The sequence below is a fragment of the Canis lupus genome, chromosome 15 (assembly GCF_011100685.1).
Source record: "Canis lupus familiaris isolate Mischka breed German Shepherd chromosome 15, alternate assembly UU_Cfam_GSD_1.0, whole genome shotgun sequence".
NCBI classification, from domain to species: Eukaryota; Metazoa; Chordata; class Mammalia; order Carnivora; family Canidae; genus Canis; species Canis lupus.
In genome coordinates, this window is record NC_049236.1 from 27,420,951 (window position 1) to 27,439,210 (window position 18,260).

An 18,260-nucleotide genomic window follows, 5' to 3' on the forward strand; every position below is an offset into this window, starting at 1 on the left:
CCCTGCATGAAGTCTGCTTCTCCCTCTGCCTGTGTCTCTGCCTCTCTCTCTCTGTCTCTCATGAATAAATAAATAAAATCTTTTTTTTTTAATAAAATCTTTTTTAAAACCCCACAACTCCCAACAAATGAAAGTCCACAGCTAGGTGGCTTCCCAAGGGAGTTCTACCAGACATTTAAAGAAGAGGTAATACCCATTCTCCTCAAACTGTTCCAAAAAGGAGAAATAGAAGGAAGACTTCCAAACTCATTCTACAAGGCCAGCATTACCTTGATTCCAAAACCAGGCAAAGACTCCACTAAAAGGGAGAATTATAGGCCAGTGTTCCTGATGAACATGAATGCAGAAATCCTCACCAAATCCTAGCAATCCAACCGTACATTAAAAGAATTATTCACCATGGAAGTTTCTGGATGGTTCAGTCAGTTGGGCATCTGGCTCTTGATTTAAGCTCAGGTCTTAATCTCTGGGTCATGAATTCAAGGCCTGCATTGGGCTCCATGCTAGGCATGTACCCTACTTGAAAAAAAAAATTATTTGCCATGATAAAGTGGGATTTATTCCTAACCTGCAAGCATGGTTAAATATTCACAAGTCAATCAATGTGATACACCACATTGATAAAGGATAACAACCATATATATGGTCCTCTCAATAGATGCAGGAAAAGCATTTGACAAAATATAGCATCCATTCTTGACAAAAGCCCTACACAAAGTCGGAATAGGGGGAACATACCTCAACATCATAAAGGCCATATGTGAAAGAACGGTAGCTAATATCATCCTCGATGGGGAAAAGCTGAGAGCTTTTCTTCTAAGGTCAGGAACAAGACAGAAGTATCCATACTCACCATTGTTATTTAACATAGTACTGGAAGTCTTTGCTGAGGCTAAGACCAGACCGTACACAAAAATAAATTCCAAATGGATGAAAGACCTAAACATGAGATAGGAAGCCATCAAAATCCTCGGAGAGAACACAGGCAGTAACTTCCTTGACCTCGGCTGTAGCAACTTCTTACTAGACACATCTCTGGAGGCAAGAGAAACAAAAGCAAAAAAGAAACTATTGGGACTTCATCAAGATAAAAAGCTTTTACACATCAAAATAATCAACAAAATTAAAGACAACCTTCGAAATGAAAAAAAAAATTGCAAATGACATATCTGATAAAGGGCTAGTATCCAAAATCTATAAACTATAACTTATCAAACTCAACACTTAAAAACCAATCCAGTTAAGAAATGGGCAGAAGACATGAATAGACATTTTTTCCAAAGAAGACATGCAGATGGCTAACAGACACATGAAAAGATGCTCAATATCACTTATCATTGGGGAAATACAAATCAAAGTTGTGATGAGATACCACACACCTGTCAGAATGGCTTAAATTAACAAGACAGGAAACAATAGATGTTAGCAAGGATGGGGAGAAAGGGGAACCCTCTTATCTTACACTGTTTGTGGGAATGCAAACTGGTACAGCCACTCTGGAAAACAGTATGCAGGTTCCTCAAACAGTTAAAAATAGAACTACCATATAATCCAGCAGTTGCAACACCAGATATTTACCCAAAGGATGCAAAAATATTGATTCAAAGGTGTACATACACCTGTGTTTATAGTAACATTATCAACAGTAGCCACATTACAGAAAGAGTTCAAATGCCCATTGACTGATGAATGGATAAAGAAGAAGTGGTATATCCATATAAATATATGGATATATATAATATATATACATAAATAATATAATGGAATATTACTCAGCCATCAAAAAGAATGAAATCTTGCCATTTGCAATCATGTAGATGGAGCTAGAGTATATTATGCTAAGCAAAATAAGTCAAAGGAAAATACCATATGGTTCACTCATATGTGGAATTTAAGAAACAAAACAGATGAACAGGTGAGCATAGGGGAAGGGGGGACAAAGAAAAGAGAAGGAAGCAAACCATAAGAAATCTTAACTGTAGATAACTAAGAGTCGATGGTGGAAAGGTGGGTGGGGGATGGGCTAAATGGGTGATGGGTATGAAGGAGGGCACCCAGTTGAACACTGGGTGTTATATGTTAGCGATAAATCACTAATCTATTCCTGAAACCGATATTACACTATATATTAACTAAAATTTACATAAAAATTTGAAAAAAAATAATGACCCCTCTCAGAAAAATAAATGAATAAATAATAAAACTAAGGAGGAAAAGAAAGTATATGTACACAGTGGTAATATCTTCTCCTTCCACCCAGTTCTGTCCTAGAAGACAGGGTTTTCCAGAGAACAATAGTTACACCGTCCTAATGATATAAATGCTGAATATTTGTTTTAAAAAAATTGTTCTAGAACTACATTGGATTCTGGTATTAGCGTTCTCTAGAGAAACAGAACCAATAGGATGGAGATTTAATTATCTCACATATATGACATTTTTTTCATATATGACATTTTTATAGGCAATTGGCTCGCACAATTAGAGAGATTGACATGCCTCAAGATGTACAAAGTTAGTAAGCTGGACAACTAGGGGAGCCAATGGTATAGTTCCGTCCATAGGCTGAGGGTTTCAAGACCTAGGAAGAGCCAGTTTTTCAGTTGAAATGTAAAGGTAGGAAAAATCTAATGTTCTAGTTTGAAAGCAGTCAAAACAGGAGCTATTTCGCCAAATATCTGGGCACCCGGTGGCCAGGTCAAATTGTCACAGAAAATTAACCATCACAGATTCTATCACAGTGTAGTTATGATAGAGAGGAGCTAATAAGCACATTGGTGGGGAGGGAGGAGTAAAAAAAAACCTAACTGGTTGTTAAGCAAGTAGACAATTTAAAATTTTATGAATCAGAAGCTGGCAGCAGAAACATAATATTTAAACTCTGCACTAGATTATTCCATAAAAAGAAATGCTATGAGCTTTTTTGGCATATGGTAGGCACTCAATAGATGTCAGATACTTTTCAAATATAAGGATGCTTAATTATATACTGTGTCCTTTATTTTAATTATATAGTTCATATATAAATTTTTCAGGTGTTCTCAATTTTAATATTGAGTAATTAATTTTTTATGAATTATGTATTGAAAATCTAATGTATATGGGATTCTGTGAAGAGGATAAAAAGGTTTATAGCCAGTTCCTGCCAAAGCAGGAAATAACGATAAGTGTTCCAGTCGTGGCTAGTTGTAGTACTTTATAAAATAAAGTAATTAACTACCCTATAAAGAAATTGAACCATCATTCACTTTTTTCCTATTAGGTAAAAAGGAAAAAATGCTTCTTAAAACTTTTAGCAGATAGCAATTGTTATTAAAATAACTCTTCAGAGATTTAAAACTTTTAATATAGCTATATATATAATATATATGGGAGCTATTTATGATAATAATAACAACAATAATAATGTGTGTTATTTGCCTCAGAGATAGTATTATTTGCCACATCTAAAACAAAGCAACTACTATATTTTCCACTGTTCAGCATTGTAAAGTAAGTCATTTATTTATAGGCCAGTTTCAGGCATGGCACTAAGTTCTTTATATGAATTTTAACTTTTAATCTTCACAAAAAGCCCAGCAAGCAGATTAAGTTATTCTAATTTTAAAGCGCCAGAAGTGAGACTTACAGAATGAGAGTGGCCATTTGATAATATGGTTTATCTCTCTGCCCTTCTCAAACCCCACTAAAATTAAAACAGGCACTAGACAGAGTTAAAAAAAAAAAAAAAGAAAGAAAGAAAGAAAAAGTCTACGTATTACGAGAAATGCTGAAGAAAGTGCAATTGAACACCAGTCCATCACTTTATCAACAGTGGTTTCCGGTAGTGGGAGATTTGGGAAAAAGACTTGACATTACTTGTGCTAGAATTCTATTTCCCTTCCTATTCCTCCAAAGTAAGGAACTTTTTAAAAGAACTCTGACAATTTATGTTATACTTCTAAGGAGAACAATGCTTGGTATGTACCATCACTCTCAAAAAGAGCTTTTGAACAAAAGTCTAGCTGAGGAGGCCCGAGGAACTGATATATGAATTGATGTGCTAGTATGACTTAATAATCGCCAGGTACTCCCCCCACTCCTGCTCCTGCCTCCCCCCAAAATTTTTAAAAGCTCTGATTTGTAGCATTTGCCAATTTCCATTATGTAACTATTCCCACTGTGGTCGATTTCAAGTTACCACCATGAAGTTACTAAACACAGATCTGGCAATTGATGCAGTCAGCTTTCTTGAGCGCTAGGAGCAAGCTGCATCCCTGGAGCAACCATTACCTTTCAACATTAAAGTGGCAGCAGGGGATGCTGGGAGGGGGTGGGGGTTGAGGGGGTGGAGGAGCATCCCATGGGGAAAAAAGCCAGCATCCAATACAAAGACCCAACATTAAGTTACAACTGAATCCATCACAGTAAAGCCATTTTTGCCCCTTCACCAATCCTCTACTCCCCAGAACTTGATGCCGTGGAGACCAGAAATGTAAGGCAAGAAGTGCCAGAGAGTGACTTCAGAAGTACATCAGAGAAAAAGAATGAAGTTGATCATGACTTTCCCCCGTGCAGCCTCTGACATGTGCAAGCTCAAGTAGGAGAGACATTTAAATTGGATGGTGGCGTGTATTTTTAATGAGAAAGGCCTACATTTTTTGTTATTTAAATGTTTTCTAAAAACGATGGAATCTGCCCAACTTCATCTAGGAAACAAAACAAAAACAAATCTTCAGATAGAATCCAAAAGGTAATGGGGGCTCCTGGCTGGCTTAGTCGGTAGAGAACATGACTCTTGATCTCGGGGTTGTGAGTTCGAGCCCCACTTTGAGTGTGGAGATTACTTGCAAAAGTAAAATAAAATCTTAAAAAAAAAAAAAAAAGAAGAATCCAAAAAGTAGAAGTGCAAAAGAATAGAGTTGTGCTACCTTTGCCCAACCTAGTGTAACTGATTCAGTTAATTGGTTTTATGATATAGGAACTCAAACTAGAATAAATGTCTAGCAGAGAAATAATTTTAATAAAGAAAAGCAATTGTTACAACTAATCTCGGGCTTACCTGAGCTACACTCTCCTCTTACAATCACATTGTTAGAATTAATTACTACTTCTGACCCCAGGGAAGGTTATTCTTCCTAGAAAAACCTTCCTCTTGACTGTCATCTGCTCTGTGAACAGTTAGGGGGCTGGAATCATGAAGTGTTTACTTTTTGCACCCCTGCGCTGCTTAGAACAAGGTATACTTTCACCTGCGTGTTGTTCTGGACTGTAATGTGCTCAAGAAACCTTTGCTCCCTTCAGTAGATTGAAAAGATTCTTTGTTCTTGGTATGGAATTGGTTTGCTCAACAAGTTGTTTTTTATTGACGATATAAAGATCAGCTTAATTCCAATTTCAGTCAATAAAATCATAAATTGCGCCTCAATTAAGGTGAAAACTAATGACATTTTTTACCTGGTGAGGAAAGTTCACAGCCCACACAAAGTTGAAAACCAGCAGAAGTGGGAAAGAGCACAGTTAAATGGTAGATACCCTGAATCCTTAGCTCTAACGCTGTAGGGATATTCAACCTCCCCTGAAGAAGGCCTTCCTCTTGGAATTTTATGCCACAGGAAGGATAGCTTCTTAACCACACGTGTAATATTTTTAAAAATGCAAAGAGAAATGTTGTCAGACATCCTATAAGTTATGTCAATTAATATAAATATGTGTTAGTTACCGTTCTGTGGTAACCAACGAGAAGACGGTGGGTCTGTTCCATTTCACTGGGACAAAGTTTGTCACCTCTTATATTTATTCTGTGGTCTGAAATCTAGGTCATTTTATGGTGTGTGGTGGGCTTATTCTTGCTCACATCTATTTTGGAATTTCCTAATTCATGCTCTTAATGTGCTTCCCTCCCAAACTTGCCACAAGCATAGCTTTCCACAACTCAGTTGACAGTAACACCATCCATCACTTTATAATTGTTCTGGCCAAAAACAATAGCACCATTCATGACCCCTTTTCCCACACTTCACATTTATTCTGCCAGGAATCCTGCTGACTCTACCCAAAAAGTTATGTGGAATCTCAGGTTCAAACTACTGTCTGAAATAGTCATGAAATTGATACTCCTATTTGTACTTGCCCTTTTACCTTTTCTTTCTTTCTTTCTTTCTTTCTTTCTTTCTTTCTTTCTTTCTTTCTTTCTTTCTTTCTTTCTTTCTTTTTCTTTCTTTCTTTCTCTTTCTTTCTTTCTTTCTTTCTTTCTTTCTTTCTTTCTTTCTTTCTTGCTTTCTTCTTTCTTTCTTTCTTTCCTTCCTTCCTTCCTTCCTTCCTTCCTTCCTTCCTTCCTTCCTTCCTTCCTTCCTTCTTTCCTTCTTTCATGGTAAACATTACCTTCTTACAAAAAATATTAATCACTTTCTAAAAATTATATGTACTGTTCAGTGGTTACCTCCTCTACTAAAATGAAAACTCTGTTAGATCAGCATCTTTCTCTTTTTTTGTTGTTGTTGTTGTCTGATGTATCAGAGTTCCTTAAAACAGTACCTGGCTTACAGTAGGCACTCTTAAAATATTCGTTGAATGAATAAATAAATAAATATATATATATATATATATATATAGTTATGTATCACATATATATACTTATATATGTGTGTGCATTATTTGTCTTACAATTTATTCTTTTGATGGATTGATTGCAAATATATTTATTTTGGATCCTATTAAACATAATATTTTTTCAAAATTCCATTCTACAAAAAAAAAATCATGGCTTAACTTGTATCTATAAATTTAAAATCAGCACTTTTAATGAAGATGACAGAAAGTTAGCACTCACAGACTATGGGAAAATAATAGAGGAATGGACTTATGTTGCTTCTGAATATACCACCACCGACAAAAAAAGCATGTTGCTTGTATTATTTAATAGAATCTTGAGTAAACTAACTTCCTCAATCAAAGATATTTTTTAGAGGTGCCTGGGTGGCTCAGTTGGTTAACTGCCTGCCTTTGACTCAGGTCATGATCCCAAAGTCCTGTGATCCAGTTGGCATTGGGCTACCTGCTCAGTGGGGAGCCTGCTTCTCCCTCTCCCTCTGCCACTGCCCCGCAGCTCATATTCTCTCTCACTCTCTCTCTCAAATAAATAAATAAAATATTTAAAAGAGGGCAGCCCGGGTGGCTCAGCGGTTTAGCGCCGCCTGCAGCCCAGGGCCTAATCCTGGAGACCTGGGATCGAGTCCCACGTCAGGCTCCCTGCATGGGAGCTTGCCCTCTGCCTGTGTCTCTGCTTCTCTCTCTCATGAATAAATAAATAAATAAATAAATAAATAAATAAATAAATAAATAAATAAATAAAAATAATAAAAATAAAATCTTTAAAAGAAGAATGAAAAACAAAGATGTTTTAAAGTATGTACTGAACGCATATTTTTGTAAATTGTTCTGTGTATGTGTTTATGTGTGCACAAAAATGAATGAGACACAGACCTTGCTCATAAGGCTCTAATAAATATTTGAATTTTATTTGATGTAAAAATAATTATAACATGTGAGTCATAGTGTTAACTCAGTCATTACTCTACCAGGAGCATATACATAGTATCATATATAGCTACTCAAAGAAAGAAGAGATAAATACGGAGTTTTGTGTTTTTATTTCTTCATTGTGCTGCTATGATGGAAAATAGGAAAGAAATGTTTTCAAATTGGAAAAACTTTCTTTCCATTTTGAAATAAAATATCTGTAAGAGTCTATTAAAATGTCGCACAAAACTAACGACATTTGAGAAGTATTACCTTTTTTTTAAATTTCAAAGCTATTGCACCTTGAAACATGAGATAGTTAAATTTTTATAGCATGAGGGACTACAGAGCTTTGTTTTTATTGAACATCGTATTATGGCTATTTCAACAAAAAACATACAAGCCAGGCACTAATTAACTACATATCAAAAGGGCCACCCATATGAAAAGAATCTTAAATACCCCTGGAATTAAGGTAATTTATGTTTATGATTAAATGTAGGAATAATTAGCCCATCCCTAAGTTATAGAATGAAGAATATAAACTCATGTTACAGAAGCAATGATCTCAGATAGCATTTACATTAACTATAAAAAATACAGTGAAATATATTTGCAGTTTTGAAAGCTAATTATTCTAGACTCAAAATTTATAGTTAAACTGCTTGGCAATTTCTGGATATAAACTTTACTCATTTGTTCCTTAATATATCTATTTCTAAAAAAGAAAAAAAAAACAGATATGTCTAAGATATGCTTTTCTTCTTAAAATGACAAATCTCAAAAATTCAAAATATTTGTAAAGTTCTCCCTAATGCTGTTTTTCCCTGGTCGTGTAGAATATAATCCACTAGTATTTATTCTTCTTTTATTCTTGACATTTTACCTCTAACATCTTTTTATAAATTTCCCTGGGTTTACTACCCATATGACTTCTTTTTTATTTTATTTTAAAACTCAGATTATATTCTGCTATATATTAATATATCCATAGGCTTTTAGATTCGGAAGAGTGAAAACTTTTTATCTATTACACTGACATCTCTCAAAATGCAGGGGTATGCTGGTAAGCTGGATCTCAAAAGAAAAAATACTAATTTATACTTTTTACCAATTTCTCTAGTGTAAATATTTCCAGTTTTCTGATTTCAGGCTACCAAACCAGCTGGCAAAGGTCCTAAACATTTAACAATAAGCTTTCATACACTGGTAATAGCTGACTCAAGCACATGTTGCAGATATTCAACTATATCTAGAATATTTTAAGTTTCCTGTAACGACTTCATAAAGTAACCCATGTATTGAAGGACAGTTCAGATTTTTAAACAAATATCTCTAATGTTGACCCAACATATTTTTCCATGAAATTTGCCCCTAGATTGGCATTAATCACTATTCAAAAGCTATGCTGTGTAAATAAAAACTCTTTGCTATATGACAGTCATTCAGACTTTAAGGCACTTTTTGTGAATATCTGGTCTCCTACATTAAACACAGTTCCTTCTAACTGTTCTTCATACCTCATGGTTTCCATAAGCTGAACAACTAATCATGTTCCTGGGGTGTACTGTAATTAACTGTCAGTGGGCCTAGAAATTAATACATAACTCCAGATGTGGTCTGGCCTGAGCAAAGAGCCAGAGAATTATTACTTTGCTTTCCCTGGCCACTATAATTTTGCTAATGCAATCTGAGGGTTCATTAGATATTTTTGGCTGCCACATCACACAGTTGGCTTGTATAGAATTGTAAAACCAACTTTAGCCACCCAGGTGTTTGTTTTTACCTAAAATGCAGTTAAGCCAGTTTTCTGTCTTTCTGTACTTGTCCAACTAATTTCTGAACCTAGGTGTAAGAATTTACATTAATATCTTATAATACATCCTATTTATTAGGTTTTTTTTTTCAAACAATGCAATTGAATCTATGGCCTATCAAACCTTCCTGTCTGTATGTTTGTGATATTTTCAGGTATAGAAGTATGCTTTCCCTCTTTTCACTCAAACTAAAAATAACCTAAAATGATAAAGATGATAAAAGTAAATTAAGTGCCTTCCTATAGGAAGGAGCATATGGAAAAACCCGAACTTTAGATCTTTTCATTTTCTACTGCTCCTTGTTCCTTCTCTGACATCCATCATTCTGAAATGAGGAGCCATAGCCTAGAAAACACAATTAAGTTTTTTGATATCATCTGGATGGATTCAATTCCAAGTGTATCTTTGTCTCCAAAGTGCATTTTTTGGTTAAAGAGATGACAACTCCACCTGTACCATCCAAAAACCCTGCCACCAAAGCCTTCGGGCTTCCAAGTTACTAGAAATGTAATTCATGTTCCTTTCTGAGATATCATGCATTTTCTCATGACTCAGCAGAAGGAAACTTCTTGAGCTTTTTCTAGGTTTTGGCAGATTCCTCCTTAACTGAGATAAGAATTTCTTAGATGATAACACCTTTCCCCATAAGCTGTGGGGAAAGTTTATACAACCAACTCTCAATATCACCAAGAAAAAATCACCAGTGCTTACTATAAGTCTTTTCTCCAGGGAACAATACTACTTTCTGTGTACTTACTACACAGTGCACTTCCTGTTTTATTTCGTACAAGTCAATGTAAACATACACTTGTAAAGGCCTATGTTGTCATATGCATCTATGGATGTGTGGTAAGCTTTATCTCTTAACTCCTTAAAATCAGGATCTATTTTAGTCATCTTACGTCTCACAAAGAACTGAAATCACTTAACAGGTTTTTGTTAACGTGTTTACATATGCATCTTTTTTTAAAGATTTATTTATTAGAGAGAGCATGCACGTGGAAGAGCATGGGGATGGAGGCGCAGAGGGAGATGGAGAGAGTGTGGCAAGCACACTGGGTGTGGAGCCCTGCAGGGGGCTGGATCCCATGACCTTGAGATTCCAAAATGAGCAGAAACCAAGAGTCAGACACTTAACAGACTGTACCACCCAAGCACCCTTACATATGCATTTTATTTTATTTTATTTTTAAAGATTTTATTTATTTATTCATAAGAGACACACAGAGAGAGGCAGAGACAAAGGCAGAGGGAGAAGCAGATTCCATGCAGGGAGCCCGATGTGGGACTCAATCCTGGGACTCCAGGATCACACCCTGGGCTGAAGGTAGGCACTAAACCGCTAAGCCACCCAGGGATCCCTACATATGCATTTTAAGTGAGAATTTTCTCAAGGGGCCAACCGATACAGTAATGTGACTACAAGATTGATTAAAATCTCTCTGGAAACATTGCTGTTTCTGTATTGAAATAACAACCATTTTCTCCATCATTGCCAAATGAATTAGATAACATAAATTAATTTTATCTTCCATTCTTATATTCCAACTCATTCTTTACCAGCCCCCCTCTCCTGCTCACATGTAACTTGCTCCTTCTTGTTTTTTGGCTTTACTGCTTCCAACTAGATGTTTCTTTCTGTCCTTATATTATCTATTCATGTTTCTCAGGCTCCCAACAAAGCTTTTCTAGGAAACCTTTCCTTATTAACCATACCTGGCCTTAATCAATCCTTTCTGTGCATTCTCTCAAGCACTGAAGTATTCTGTGTGATGCACACTAAATCAAACTTCTTAATATGTCATTGATGTATTAGTGCTTGGGACGCCTGGGTGGCTCAGCGGCTGAGCGCACCTGCCTTCGGCCCAGGGCATGATCTTGGAGTCCCAGGATCAAGTCCCACATTGGGCTCCCTGCATGGAGCCTGCTTCTCTCTCTGCCTATGTCTCTGCCTCTCTGTGTGTGTGTCTCATGAATAGATAAAATAAAATCTTTAAAAAAAAGATATATTAGTGCTCATTATTTTCAAATCTCTTTTGCATGCTTCCCCCCCATCCCTTACATGACAGCTTCTTACTGGGTAGAGGTGTGGTCAATCTCACCACATAACTTCCTGCTTAGAACACTTCCAGGGCCTTTGTGATAAAGTTAAAACTCTTTAGAACAGGATATGGTTTCTGTCTTCTCTCCAGACTCCACAGTGTATATGCAGTTCTTCATGTCCTAGTCTCCTTAGTTCTCCATAAAGCTCCCAGAAGTTACTATTTCACACTTAGTGTGCTCCTGCTGCTTCCTGGAGTGACCAAAATCTCTACCCAGTGTGGAAGAAAGTTTCTTTAAGTGTCAGGCTTTAAGTGTCAGGCTCAGCTCATGTATCCTATCTGGGTTTTGTTTTGTTTTGTTTTTTATTCATTTATTTGAGAGAGAGAGAGCACATGAGAGCACAAGTGATGGAGAGGGAGAAGCAGGCTGCCCATCAAGCAGGGAGCCTGATCCAGAACTCAGTCCCAGGACCCCAGGATCATGACCTGAGCCAAAGGCAGACACCTAACTGGCCAAGCCACCTAGGCACCCCTCAAGAATCCTATCCTGATGAAATCCAGCCCTCACCTCTGTGGCCCACTTCCCCATTCAACTCTCTTTCCCACTAATGATGCAGTTCTGTAGTTGGTAATTGATAGAGCACAGGCTTTAAAGTCGCATGGACTGCTGTGAATCCAGTTCTACCACTTTCAAGTTATGTGCTTTCCGTCAAGTTATTTGAGGATCTTAAACCTCAGTCTTCTCATATGTCAGTGGGTATAATTTCCCCTTCTTGGAGTAGTAGCAAGGATTAAATGAGTAATGCATTTGAAGTGCTTAGCTTTTAGGCTGGCACAGAGTGAGCCTTCAGTAAATGACAGCTTTTCTTGGACCATAAGGTCCTAAAGACCAGGTTATCTGTGAAATCAAGTGTCAAATACATATAGTAAGTACTCAGTAAATGTTTACTAAATAACAAAAGTGAACAACTCTACCACAGGGGTGCAAGGTATCCCCTGAGGATAAGATTAAAAAGGAAGTAAGAGCTGGATTATTTAAATCTTTTTCAGATTTAGTTTTTGTCTTGTTTTAAGCCTGGTATACAAAAGACTTTCACTAGCCTTTTGGCACATGTGAGTGATACTTGAGCTACGACGAGAATTTATATACAGAAGAGTGGGAAAGTCAATATTAAAAGTAAAAATTCTAATTAAGAATATTTTTAGAGTTTAATGAGACCAGAAGCCTATTCCATTAATTTCAGGTACTCTTCCATTAATTTTCAGATCTATGTAATGGTAGAAGGGAAGCATTAGGGTGCTCAGATGACAAGTTCCTTAGCCAAAACACCTGGCAATTGTAATTTTAAAAGGCCATTGTAAAAATCAGTACAGTTGTTTAGAACCAAATATGGCAAGCTTTTGATGTGTTATAAATTGAAGCAGGCTCAGGTTAAAGATGACATTCAAAAATACTAGTTTACTATTGGGAGAATGTCGGTAGGTTAAATTTTTTTTTAAAATAAACAATTATAATTAATTCTGAAAGACAAAAACACTAGCATCTGTAATTTCAGAAACAAGGCTTCGGGGCATCTGGGTGGCTCAGTGGTTGAGTGTCTGCCTTTTACTCAGGTCATGATCCCGGGGTCCTGGAATGAGTCCCACATCAGGCCCCCCATGGGAAGGCTGCTTCTCCCTCTGCCTATGTCTCTGCCTCTCCCTATGTGTCTCTCATGAATAAATAAATAAAATCTTAAAAAAAAAAAGGAAAAGTCTATTCATTTCCACAAAATCTCTCCTACAGTGGGTATTCTTTATTTTTTACTTAGACATTGAATAGTCTCCTAGTGGCTTTTTCCAGCTTCAGTGTTGTTGGGTTTTTTTAATTGTTTGTGACTGTTTGGAATTTTATTTTAAAACAAAAGAAAACAAAACATCACAACAATGAATACTGTGACAGAGGCCCTCTTGGTTCTCTACAGTGATACTGAGCATACTCATAATGAGTTCCCATTGTTTAAATGATGGACTTTAAAAGAAGGGGGAGAAAGTTAGACACACTACCATTTCAGTTGCTTTAATGTTTCTTCACGAATGGTAAAAAATACTAAAGTATAGACAAGGAATAATCATAATGTTGTTGCCAATATTGTAAGTATGGAATTATAAATTTAAAACATTTTCTGGCTTAAAAAATAAATCTGGTAGTCCCTGCAGCTCTGCGGGATCTCTGCGCCTGGTTGGAGTGGGTCTCTGTGTTCCTGACAGCAGTGCTTGCCTTTATCCATTTTTCCTCCGTCCTCCATACCTGCCTCTTCTCTCTCCCATCTCTTCCATCAGAAGTCCAAGGGTCGCACCAGAGCCACCTCATCTTCCTCCTGCAAATTCACATTGGTCCATGGCTGGGGCCACCATGGAAGCCACTTCTTTCTGCACCAGGACCACCTCTGAACGTTGTACCCACTGTGGTCCCTGAGGCCTCCCCTTACTCCCCACAGGCCACCGGGGCCGCCTCTGCCATGTTAACTCCCCAGGGGTGGAAAGGGTGGTGGAAGGAAGTCTTCAGGCTTCAGAGCCTTAACATTAATGGCATTCTGTTCTCCAGGCAAAGTTCTGGTTTCCACACCCTGTACTGGAGCACTGTCAGTTTCCAGTCTAGCATGTTCCATGCTAGATGTTTCCTCCTTCGGATGAGTTCCCTCAGGAACTCTGGGGCCCTCCTGGGGGAAAGTTCTCTCTCTCCACCCCACAGCCTCCCATGTGACCCATTGGGGCTCCCAGGATCTCCTGGGCTCCCTGGACCTCTGCGGAGTAGTGGCAACATCCTTCTCCCCTCACGAGGAGGCATACCACCCAACATGCAATTCATCAGAAGCATCTTCCCAGCAAGAGAAATCTTACTTTTGGTCCCTTGGAAATCTCTCACATCAAACCACTCCATAGCAGCCTTGGCAGTTGGTGGGTCTTTGTAGGACACTGTTACATCAATCACCTTTGGGCTTTCCTGTTTCCTTACCCAAGTAGATATGGCTCATGGGTTGTCCAATTCTCTTGTTCCTCCTAATAACTCCACACAGTTTAAAGAAGTATGCCAGATTGTCTAGAGTCATATTGTCATTTAAGCCTTGCACTGTTGTCAGAATCTTTATCTGGATCCACAGTGGGGCCTAGATCAAGATCTGGTTCTTCCCGTATGGATCCACTTGGCTTATTGAAGCCACCCCGCTCTCCAGCACCCGTTCTACTCAGTCCTCCTTCCTGTCCACTGCTCATGCTTCCACAGTCAAATCTCCTTCTTCCCCTGCCTCCCATTATCAGGACCACTCATGCTCCAATTCTCTCCTGGTCTGGAAAATCCTCCAGACTCCTACCCATAAACACCCATGTTCTTGGGGTGGTCCTGTCAGAATGAATTCTGCTTCCTGTACCTGCTGCTCTATTGGCTATATAATTTTCCCAGCACCATTTATTGAAGAGACTGTCTTTCTTCCAATGGATAGTCTTTCCTCCTTTATCGAATATTAGTTGCCCATAAAGTTCAGGGTCCACTTCTGGATTCTCTATTCTGTTCCACTGATCTATGTGTCTGTTTTTGTGCCAGTACCACACTGTCTTGATGACCACAGCTTTGTAGTACAACCTGAAATCTGGCATTGTGATGCCCCCAGATATGGTTTTCTTTTTTAAAATTCCCCTGGCTATTCGGGGTCTTTTCTGATTCCACACAAATCTTAAAATAATTTGTTCTAACTCTCTGAAGAAAGTCCATGGTATTTTGATAGGGATTGCATTAAACGTGTATATTGCCCTGGGTAACATTGACATTTTCACAATATTAATTCTGCCAATCCATGAGCATGGAATATTTTTCCATCTCTTTGTGCCTTCCTCAATTTCTTTCAGAAGTGTTCTATAGTTTTGAGGGTATAGATCCTTTACATCTTTGGTGAGGTTTATTCCTAGGTATCTTATGCTTTTGGGTGCAATTGTAAATGGGATTGACTCCTTAATTTCTCTTTCTTCAGTCTCATTGTTAGTGTATAGAAATGCCACTGACTTCTGGGCATTGATTTTGTATCCTGCCACGCTACCGAATTGCTGTATGAGTTCTAGCAATCTTGGGGTGGAGACTTTTGGGTTTTCTATGTAGAGTATCATGTCATCGGCGAAGAGGGAGAGTTTGACTTCTTCTTTGCCAATTTGAATACCTTTAATGTCTTTTTGTTGTCTGATTGCTGAGGCTAGGACTTCCAGTACTATGTTGAACAGCAGTGGTGAGAGTGGACATCCCTGTCTTGTTCCTGATCTTAGGGGAAAGGCTCCCAGTGCTTCCCCATTGAGAATGATATTTGCTGTGGGCTTTTCATAGATGGCTTTTAAGATGTCGAGGAATGTTCCCTCTATCCCTACACTCTGAAGAGTTTTGATCAGGAATGGATGCTGTATTTTGTCAAATGCTTTCTCTGCATCCAATGAGAGGATCATATGGTTCTTGGTTTTTCTCTTGCTGATATGATGAATCACATTGATTGTTTTACGGGTGTTGAACCAGCCTTGTGTCCCAGGGATAAATCCTATTTGGTCATGGTGAATAATTTTCTTAATGTACTGTTGGATCCTATTGGCCAGTATCTTGTTGAGAATTTTTGCATCCATGTTCATCAGGGATATTGGTCTGTAATTCTCCTTTTTGGCGGGGTCTTTGTCTGGCTTTGGAATTAAGGTAAACTCAGAGCCTGGCTATAGGATCCAGTTTGGGGGGTATAACTAGTGGGTGGCTGCTGCCTGTAGCTGATTTGTTGACCATAGATATTCTACTTTCCATAGCTGCTTGGCTGCCCCATAGGTGTTCTGCTGAGAGCAACTGCTCTGATCATAACTAGTTGGCTATTTGGAGGATAATATGGTGGTGCCCTAACGCTGCATGGAGTAGCTCCCAGGTACCTGGGGATACTACGGTTGCTCTGTTCATATCCTAGGGTGGGCTAGTTGTACCCCTGTGCTACACCGAGGTTGACTAGTGTCAGCATGTTTGTTACCATCCTGTGGTCTTGCAAGTGCAGTCGCCACTGGCTGCTGCCCGTAGGCTGGATAAGCAGGCTGAGTGCCATATGCAGACTGAGCTACATAGGAGGCCAGGGTGGTAGTGACTGTAGCAGTGGTGGTATCATAAGCACCAGTACTGTACCCCTGGACAGACTAACTGTACACTTGGGTAGGGGCTGGGAAGGGGCAGATGGAGTAGTATAACCAGCAGGACGCTGTCCCTAAGAAGTTTCATAGACAAACTGCCCATAGGTGGCAGTGGTTTGAGCCTGGGTATAGCTGACATCAGTGGGCTGTCCATAGGTTCCATAAGTTTGCTGCCCATATGCCTGGGTTGTCTGTGCATATCCTAGAGTGGGCTGAGCTGTGCAAGCACTATAGCCCTGCTGGGCTCCAACTTGGCTGTAGAAACTGTAATCTGTGGACATCATTTTCTCTCCTCCCTTCTTGATCTCTCCTTTGCCAGCTTCAATCTTGACCCACCATAACAACTCCTTTGAAAATTTAGCGAAAAAAGACATGAACAGAAATTTCACAGAGGAAGACATAGACATGGCCAACAAGCACGTGAGAAAATGCTCCCCATCACTAGCCATCAGGGAAATACAAATCAAAACCAAAATGAGATACCACCTCACACCAGTGAGAATGGGGAAAATTAACAAAACAGGAAACAACAAATGTTGGAGAGGATGTGGAGAAAAGGGAACCCTCTTGCACTGTTGGTGGGAATGTGAACTGGTGCAGCCACTCTGGAAAACTGTGTGGAAGTTCCTCAAAGAATTAAAAATAGATCTGCCCTATGACCCAGCAATTGCACTGCTGGGGATTTACCCCAAAGATACTGATGCAGTGAAATGCCAGAACATCTGCATCCCAATGTTTCTAGCAGCAATGTCCACAATACCAAACTGTGGAAGGAGCCTCGGTGTCCATCAAAAAATGAATGGATAAAGAATATGTGGTCTATGTATACAATGGAATATTACTCAGCCATTAGAAATGATAAATACCAACCATTTGCTTCGACGTGGGTGGAACTGGAGGGTATTATGCTGAGTGAAGTAAGTCAATCGGAGAAGGACAATCATTATATGGTCTCAGTCATTTGGGGAATATAAAAAAGAGTGAAAGGGAATAAAGGGGAAAGGAGAGAAAATGAGTGGGAAATATCAGTGAGGGAGACAGAACATGAGAGACTCCTAACTCTGGAAAACAAACAAGGAGTAGTGGAAGGGGAGGTGGGCGGGGGGTGGGGGTGAGTGGGTGACGGGCACTGAGGGGGGTACTTGACGGGATGAGCACTGGGTGATATGCTATATATTGGCAAATTGAACTCCAATTAAAAATAATAATAATAGGGGATCCCTGGGTGGCTGGGTGGCACAGCGGTTTAGCGCCTGCCTTTGGCCCAGGGCGCGATCCTGGAGACCCGGGATCGAATCCCACGTCAGGCTCCCGGTGCATGGAGCCTGCTTCTCCCTCTGCCTGTGTCTCTGCCTCTCTCTCTCTGTGTGTGACTATCATAAATAAATAAAGATTAAAAAAATAATAATAATAAAAAGAAAAGAAAAAAATTTAGCCAATATAATCTTCCTAGAGCATAGTTCTGATTGCATCCCATCTCTACTCATTAATTTTTAGGTGAGTGACATTCTTGAAAATTGAGAAGTGATTTGAAAATTTTAATCAAGTTGAATTTTCTCAAAAGTAGTAAAAATGATAGAAATACACGAGAAAAATCCTGTGTTATTTTTTACGTTACATACATCTGAATAAAATATTAATATTTACAGATAAAAGTGAAACTTCAGATTGCATTAGTCTATAACCATGAATTTGTTACCTGCTTCTCCATTATAATTTTTTTTTT

General features: G+C 38.6%; 1 pseudogene; it reads right to left on the minus strand.

The window, feature by feature from the left end:
* Nucleotides 1-13,512: 13,512 nt before the first annotated feature.
* On the minus strand, nucleotides 13,513-16,818 carry LOC100683898 (annotated as a pseudogene).
* Nucleotides 16,819-18,260: the final 1,442 nt, after the last annotated feature.